Below are 9294 nucleotides of genomic sequence, written 5' to 3' on the forward strand. Positions count from 1 at the left end.
CATCTGTTAGACACCTTTAAAAAAACAAAACAAAAACAAAAAAATGCTTGCTGGCTACTGATATGATTTTTAAATGTTTGTTAAGGTAGTTTAGAAAGAAGAGCTTACTATTTTATTCAGAAACGATTGGAAAATAATTTAGAGTGAAATGATTCAGAAATAATTCAGTGATCAGGGTCAAATAAAGCTGTCATCGAGCTTTCTATTGGTAGACAAATAATAGAAAATGTTATATTATATATTATATATTTCATCCATTCATTAATTTTCTTTCAGCTTAGTCCCTTATTTATCAGGAGTTGCCACAGCGGAATGAACTGCCAACAATTCTAACATATGTTTTGCACAGCGGATGCCCCTCAAGCCACAACCCAGTACTGGGAAACTATTTATTTATCAATTAAATTGAATATTTGTATGTTTTTCTTCATTTGATCTCTTTTTTAAAATCTTTTATTTTAATGTTTAATATTTTTAAACTAAATTCAGAGTGAAATGATGTAGTGAACTGAATCAATGATTCAAAAAATGATTCAGTGATCAGAGTCTAATAAAGTTATCAACAACTTTCCTATCGGTAAACAAATCAAGGGGCGATGCAGTGGCACAGTAGGTAGTATTGTCGCCTCACAGCAAGAAGGTCGCTGGTTCAGGCCTCGGCTGGGTCAATTGGCGCTTCTGTGTGAAATTTGCATGTTCTCCATGTTTTCGGTTGGGTTTCCTCCGGGTGCTCCGGTTTCCCCCACAGTCCAAAGACATGTGGTACAGGTGAATTGGGAAGGCTAAATTGTCCGTAGTGTATAAATGTGAATGAGTGTGTGTGGATGTTTCCCAGAGATGGGTTGCAGCTGGAAGGGCATCCGATGCATAAAAAATGTGCTGGATAAGTTAGTGGTTTATTCCACTGTGGTGACCTCTTGATTAATAAAGGGACTAAGCCGAAATAAAAATAAATAAATGAATGATTTATTAGTTTGAAATTATAATTGTAGCCACTAGATGGCAGCAAAATACAAATTATTAGTTACTGATTTTAATCCAACAAAGGGAGAACATGCAAACTCCACACAGAAATGCCAACTGACCCAGCCGGGGCTCAAACCAACAACTTTCCTGCTATAAAGCGACAGCACTACCTACTGCGCCACCGTGAAGCCCAGAAACTTAATTTAATATATATAAATTAATACAAAAAGTGTCATTTAGAGTGAAAAAACAGCTTATTGTTGGAGCATCGCTTTGTGCTTAACCTTTTAACATGCGCCTCATTATTGAGCAGTTTCCAGAAAACGACTTACCCAAATATAAATGTCCAGCTTGATCCCAACCGTCATTGGGTGATGAGAAAATCGTACTAAATTGTACGAATAGCCACTAAATCAAAAAGTTACGAATTGTCGTGACATTGTGTTGAAATGTTTGTAGCTCTTGAACCCTGTGGTCTATGTTTACAAGTCTGGTTTTGTATGAAACTAGACATTGGCTAATTTGGTATCCAAGGGTCAGAATAACTCAAAGTAGTAAAGAAACATGGTAAAATATAGGTGAAAGTGAATTGTGTTTAGTGTCAATGAAATTCATTGGAGGAAAAATGAATGTATATCATGATAATGGCATGGAAACACCAGAAAGATATAGCTGAACCATAGACTGTAACATAGAGCTGAACGTCTGACTATGTTTTGATTCAAATTTCATGATGATACTCCCAAAACTTTAGCTTCTGTAAGCTTTTAAATTCTAGGTTGGCAGCTATCAAAATCACCAAGGAAGAATTGCGCAGCTTCCACATTGTTTCTCAATATAAAATAGTTTCCTCATGAGCGCTGATGTTGATGTGATCCACAGAGATGTTAATTCCTATACTGAGATTAATAAACAGTTAAATATGAGTTCAGCGACTCACTGAGGGAAACATCTTGTAATATGATGGAAAGTTCTGCTAAAAGCGCTGTGGTTTGGATCACATTAACAGATGCCTGAGAAACGCTGAGTGTGAAACTACACTCCATATCTGGACCAGAAACAGCAAAACTAACAATGAACTCCTCACTCCTGCTTTATCACTTCATTTTTATCATCTATTTTAAGAAGAAAAAAAACAATCTGGAGAGATGTCAGGGAAACTTTACTGTGGGTGGAACTGCTCTTTTCCAATAAAAACATCTGAAGAGCTGTTTATTTGGGTTCCAGAGGGGCAGGAGTGAACATAAGGATGTTTTGGATGTGTGGCGTCCACTTTTATTGATATATTTAGGCTCAAATTATAACTCCACTAGAATTAAACAGGTGAGTTTTACCTATTTTAATCCATTCAGCTGATTTTCTGCTCTGGCGGAAGCACTTTTAGCTTAGCTTAGCATAGTTCATTGAATCGGATTAGACCATTAGCATTTTATTCAAAACATGACCTAAGAGTTTTGACAGTTTTCCTATTTAATGTTTAAAAAAAACTCTTTTGTAGTTACATCATGTACTGAGACTGACTGAAAATTAAAAGCTGCCATTTTCTAGGCTAATATGGCTAACTATAGTATTATTTTGGCATAATAACCAAGTAACTTATTTGTCGTACCATGGTTGCACCTGCAGAATAATGTTAGCAACTTTTCGTTTTCCATCAGTCTTGCTACACAATATAACTACAGACCAGTCAAGCTTTAAATAGGAAAATGATCAAAACTCTTTGGTCATGCTAATTTAGTTGGAGATGCTAATGGTCTAATCTGATTCCATTATCTATGCTAAGCTAAAAGTGTTGAATAGATAAAAAAAATGGTCAAAGATAACTGTTAAACTCTAAGAAGTGTGTGAATGTGAGTGTATGGATGTTTCCCAGTGTTGGATTGCGGCTGGAAGGCCATCCGCTGCTTAAAACATATGCTGGACAAATTGGCAGTTCATTCCGCTGTGGTGACTTCAGATTAATAAAGGGACTAAGCCGAAAAGAAAATGAATTAATGAATATTAAACATAATCTATAGGTGGCATGGTGGCTTAGTGGTTAGCACTATTGCCTCACAACAAGAAGATCACTGCTTTGAGTCCTGGCTGAGCCAGTTGGCATTTCTGTGTGAAGTTTGCATGTTCTCCCCAGACATGAGCTATAGGTGAATTGGGTAAAAAGTGAATAAGTGTGTGTGGGTGTTTCACAGTACTGGGTTGCAGCTGGAAGACCATCGACTGTGTAAAACATATGCTGGATAAGCTGGCGGTTCATTCCGCCGTGGTGACCCCTGATAAATAAAGGAACTAAACCGAAGGAAAATGAAAGAAGGAATGAAAATGCCAAATCAAAAAGGTGAGCTTTCAACCTGGATTTAAAAACAGATAATATTAGCTTATTATTTGTTGGAGTGTTCTCTAAATGTTTTCCTCCATGAGTTAGAGATGTGACTGTTTGCAGTTGGAGGTCAGAGGTTTGGTTTGACGCTGAGGGTTTAAAGCTGGAGCGTTTCAGAAATGACTGATTGAGGAAAATGCTGAAGTCAGAGCTCAGACAGGAAATGGAGGAGGAGAGATCCTGCTCAACTATCAGCTCTCTCTCTCTCTCTCTCTCTCTCTCTCCCTCTGTGTGTGTGTGTGTGTGTGTGTGTGTGTGTTTATACACTTGAGAATGCTTATTTTTAAGCAGACAAGAGGAGAAAAGAGGAAAAATGTGAGTGTTTCTGTGTGAGAGAGGATGAAGAATGACATTGTCATTGCAAAAATGCTTTACTTAGAGTTTTATCTTGCTTCTAGTTTAAATATCAAACACATTTTCAATCAAGAGGCATTTTCTATAGACATGTAAAAATATTGTCTTTTTAAAAAATTTTTTTAGAAATAATAAGTCAAAATGAAGTGAGTTTTTCCTTAAAACAAGCTAAATAATCTGCCAATGGAGTGAGCATTTTGTTACTAATCTTGTTTTTGATTTGACATAAGATTATTTACAATTTTACTAAAAAATTGAAGTAAGAAGAGCAGGTTTGTATTCTGTTTCACGCTAGACTTGTGTAAATCAATTTTGAAAATTCATTCATTAATTTTCTTTTCAGCTGAGTCCCCTTATTAATCTGGGATCGCCACAGCGAAATGAACCGCCAACTTATCCAGCATGTTTTATGCAGCGGATGCCCTTCCAGCTGCAACCCATCACTGGGAAACACCCATACACTCTCATTCACACACTCACACACTACGGCAATTTAGCTTACCCAATTCACCTATAGCGCATGTCTTTGATCTTGCAGGGGAAACCGGAGCACCCGGAGGAAACCCACGCCAACACGAGGAGAACATGCAAACTCCACACAGAAACGCCAACGGACCCAGCCAGGACTCAAACCGGTGACCTTCTTGTTGTGAGGCGACAGCACTACCCACTGCACCACCATGCCGCCCTTTTAAAATCAATCTCTCCGGATAAAAAAATAAGTATGAGGAAACGTTGATTCAGCACACACACACACACTTAAACAATGTTTTTTTGTTAAATGTAATTGTTGTGATGCAAAAAATTGTTTTTGTAGTTATAAAACTATTCTTTGCTAAATAAGAACAACAAGGGTGACAGCAAAATCTTTACATTGCCAAAGTATTAAATGTCAGACAGTTGTTTACTGCCCCCTGGAGGACAAATGAAGCACAAACGAAAATTATTCACTTTAATTTAAACTATAATGAACAAACAAGAAAGCAAGTAAAACTTATAAAACAAAATGTGCTTTATTTAATATTCTGCATTAATTTGAAGGATTTTTTGACATGCCTCCTCTCTCTCTCTCTCTCTCTCTCTCTCTTATTATTTATTTAGTATTCTTCATATTATTGTCTTTCTCTTTGCTTTACCATTGTTATACTTCTTTAAAATGATCATATTTCTCTTCTTGCAAAAAGTAATATCTGTATTGTTTGTACTACACTTCTATCTGTTGTATTTTCATCGTAATTGCTTGTTGTTATTGCTATAAAATAAAGTAAATACATTTTAATAAACTTAAATTGTTAAAGGGAGAGTTTGCGCAAAGTAAAAATGTACTCAATATTTACTCACCCTCAAGGGTTCGAGTTTCTTTCTACTGCTGAAGATATTTTAAAGAATGTTGAAAACCTGAAACCATTAACTTCCATAGTAGAAAAAATAATGGTTGCATTGTTTATAAGCTATTATGCATTTATTATACCTGATTATTTTATTTAAAAAGGAATGTATTTTTACATCTTCCTTTTAAGGCAATTGAATTATAACTTATATCGTGTTTTAACATCATTTGTGAGAGTAGTTTGAATAAAGAAAGTTACAAAAGGTGCAAATTTGTATCTAAAAGGTCCATATTAATAACCCAAGGGTATATTATACCTGAAAAGTACAAAAGTGTTCCTCTTAAAATTTTTAGGTACTAATATATAATTTTGAGGTAACAATATGGACCCTTTAAGTACAAGTATGTTTTGAAAACCACCTCCGCGTACCTTTATTTCTGAGTGTAGGAAAAACTAATGTAACATATTCTGTGTAAGCCAATGGTTACAGTTTTTTTCGGCTTTCTTCAAGCTACACTCAAAAATGGCTTTTACTGCTTGTGAAACCTACTTATTTAAAATGAGTTGAACCAACACAATTCTTACAGTTTTTTTTTGGGGGGGGGGGGGGGTGGGGGGTGGGGGGGGGGGTCTGCTTAATTGTTTTATGTTCAATCAACCTAAAATTTGTAAAAAAAATAAATAATAATAATAAAACGATTAAGTGCAGTGTTAAAATTTAATTAAGCAAAACAATTCAATTGAGTGAAACCCAGCATTTTTACAGTTTTTGTGTAAAACATAACAAAAATATTTATGAATTGTTTCTTTAAATTACGCAAAACTGTCTTACGTTAAAAACTCAAAATTAATGCAGATTATGCAATAGCTTTAAAGGACAATTATATTAAATTAAAAACACATTTTTATAATAATAATGCCTTTTTTTATAATATAATCAGGTATAATAAATGCATATATTACCAGGGGCGCCCCCAAGGGGTGCCCACCTCAGTATGATTTTGCTGCTGATATTATAAGTTTAAATGTTCTTACGTAAATTCACAATATTTCAATAAATAAATAAATAAAGAGCAGCCACAAAATTATTGTGGATTGATTGGTGCCACTGAGAAGCTGATTCACTGCCCCTCCCCGATCGTTGATGACAGCACGCGCACACTTTCAATAGATGGCAATTTAATATTTACCTTAAGGTGCATCAATAGAGGAAACTGTATTAATAATATTGCGGCTCAAAAAGGAATATGGAAAAATTATATTATTGTGTTACTGTTGTATTTGTTTGTTTTATTAATTCATTCATAATTTTTTTAAACCGGGCATATATGCTGTACAATAAGTGTGAAAAATAACTAAAAAATTAATATACAGTTGAAGTCAGAATTGTTAGCCCCCTGAATTAATGGCCCCCTTGTTTATTTTTCCCCCCAATTTCTGTTTAACAGAGAGACGATTTTTTCAACACATTTCTAATCATAATAGTTTCAATAAATGTAATGTAATGTGTATTTATAATAACTTATCTAATAACTGATTTATTTTATCTTTGTCATAATGACAGTAAATAATAATTGACTAGATATTTTACACTTCTATACAGCTTAAAGTGACATTTAAAGGCTTAATTAGGTTATTGGCAGGTTAAGGTAACTATAGGCAAGTTTAATGATTTGTTCTGAAGACTATCGAAATTAGCTTAAAGGGGCTAATAATATTGTCCTTAAAATGGTGTTTAAAAAAAATTAAAACTGCTTTTATTCTAGCTGAATTAAAACAAACAAGACTTTCTCCAGAAGAAAAAAATATTATCAGACATACTGTGAAAATTTCCTTGCTCTGTTAAAAATCATTTGGGAAATATTTAAAAAAAGAAGGGCTTATAATTCTGACTTTATATGTATATGAAAAGTGTTTTTAAAATATAGATTTTTATTTGGCTTGCACATGTACTTGTTGAATTATTTCAAGGAATAAATTGCAAAATTTCAAGAGTAATAATTAAATTAATTAAAACCACATTATTTAATTTACCAGAAACTAAAATAGAACATTACACTGAATTATTTTTTTGTGTGTGCCACCCTTAAGATTTGTTGTGGCCTCTTTTGGCCACCTTTAATAAAATTTTCTGGGGGCGCCACTAAATAATCCACTGTAAAAATATCCATAAATTAGTTTTTCGCTATATTCTGATTCATTTTGTTATTTTTTCCGATTTATTTATACTTTTGATTTGCATTATGGGACTTTAATCTTTTTTCCAATAACTTTTAACCAAGAAAAGTTCGAAAAAGTTACATTTCTGAACATTTTAATAGTTTAAAGTGATGTATTCTTGCCTGGTTTTGTATTACGCTACAAAAACCTTCTAATAAACTTCCAGCACATTTTCTGCTATATTACAGACTTCTCTCAATACCATTTCAATATATTAAATCAAGCTACTAAACCATCAATAAAATGCACTTTGTTCAACTGTAGAGTTAACATTAAAATTCGGCAGAGCAGACTAACATCCCTTAACGCAATTCACAACCGTAAAGCACTTGCGAATCACAAAATGCAAACTGTTAGCCTAATTACTAATATTTGTATTGTGTATGCTGCTGTAAATGATCATATACTTATTGTAATTCAATCACAGTGGCCAGGAATGAACAATAAAATGCACATAATAAAGCGCAGATGATAATATAGCATGATAACCGCGAGCAGTACGTGCTGAAGGACAACACGGTGTGTGTGTGTGTGTGTGTGTGTGTGTGTGTGTGTGTGTGTGTGTGTGTGTGTGTGTGTGTGTGTGTGTGTGTGCGTGTGTGCGTAAGTGTGAATATATGTAAAGCAGCATTTCTTCAGTTTGTCCCGGCGCACAGAGCCAGTTCTCCGGCTTCCCACGCCTGATCAGGAGTCTGTCAGAGGAAGCAGAGCCCGCATGTCATCATCATTTCAATACAGAGGCCATGATTTACAGTGATTTACAGTGACGCTCGTTTGTCGCTTTTATTGCGGGGCTTTGATGTGCGGCGCGCGAGACCCTTTGAAGTGCACGAGCGCTTTCTGATGTAAAGAGGCACGAGCGCCGCTTTGGCTCCCAGAAAAACCTGGCCTCCAGGAGACACTGGCAACATTACTTTACCAACATCAGTATTGTCATCCTCATGTACAGTTAAAGACTAAATTATTAGCTATTGCTGTAAAATATGAATTGTTTTTTCAAATATTTCCTTATTTTAGGTTTTATATTTCCTAAGAATATCACAATATTTATTATTTTTCTAATGGAAAATGTCCTACTTCTTTTAATTTTGCTGAAATAATTCTAAAAAAGGATTAGAATTATATATATATTTAGAATTAGAGTTATATATATATATAACTTTAAAAGGTCAATAGTGAATATTATTAGCCGCTATTGTCTAATGACTTTTACATGCAATTTAAATTGAATACTTGCTGAATATCTTGCAAAATAACTAGTAAATTAATATGTACTGTCATTGTTTTGTTTATTTATCAATATTTATTCTATTTCCCTTATGAAGAATGTCCTATTTATTTCAATTTGGCTGAAATAATAGCAAAATAGAGATATATTTAAAATATAAACACTTCTAAGGTCTAGTCAATATTATTAGCTGCTATTGTCTAATGACTTGCTTAATTAACCCAACTTCAACCTAAGTTAAGCCTTTACATTGCAATGAAATACTAATATCTTGCAAAATAACTAGTAAAATATTCTGTTCTGTTTTTTAATATTACCCAAATATTCTTATTTCTTTTAGTTTTTACTGAAATAAAATAATTTACCTTATTGTAAACAATTCACCATTTATATATAGCCTAATTATTAGCATTTTAAATATGTCATTAATCATACTATTATTTAATGTTTTTTTTTTTTTACATATCTTTACTTTAAAACATTTAATCATTAAAACCACTCAAAAATGAGTGAGATTATTCAGTTTGGGTTCAGTGTATTGCTTAATCTCAATGATACGATATAATTATTGAGATATTATATATAAAATATAATAATAATAATTTATATTTTCAGTCAAAAATTATTTTATTTTGACATTTTATGCGAGGCTATAAAACAAATAAGCTAACAAATGTTTCTTTTATGTCATGGCTAAAGTTTTATTTAGTAATAAAATATCTAAACATGTAAATTTGAATCCATATTGTTCTTGTAGTGGTGTTTTATTCAGTCTTATTCAATCCATCATCCATCATTGTCCACCATCATCATAATAA

The sequence above is a fragment of the Danio rerio genome, chromosome 14 (assembly GCF_052040795.2).
Source record: "Danio rerio strain M-AB ecotype USA chromosome 14, GRCz13ab, whole genome shotgun sequence".
Taxonomy (NCBI): Eukaryota; Metazoa; Chordata; class Actinopteri; order Cypriniformes; family Danionidae; genus Danio; species Danio rerio.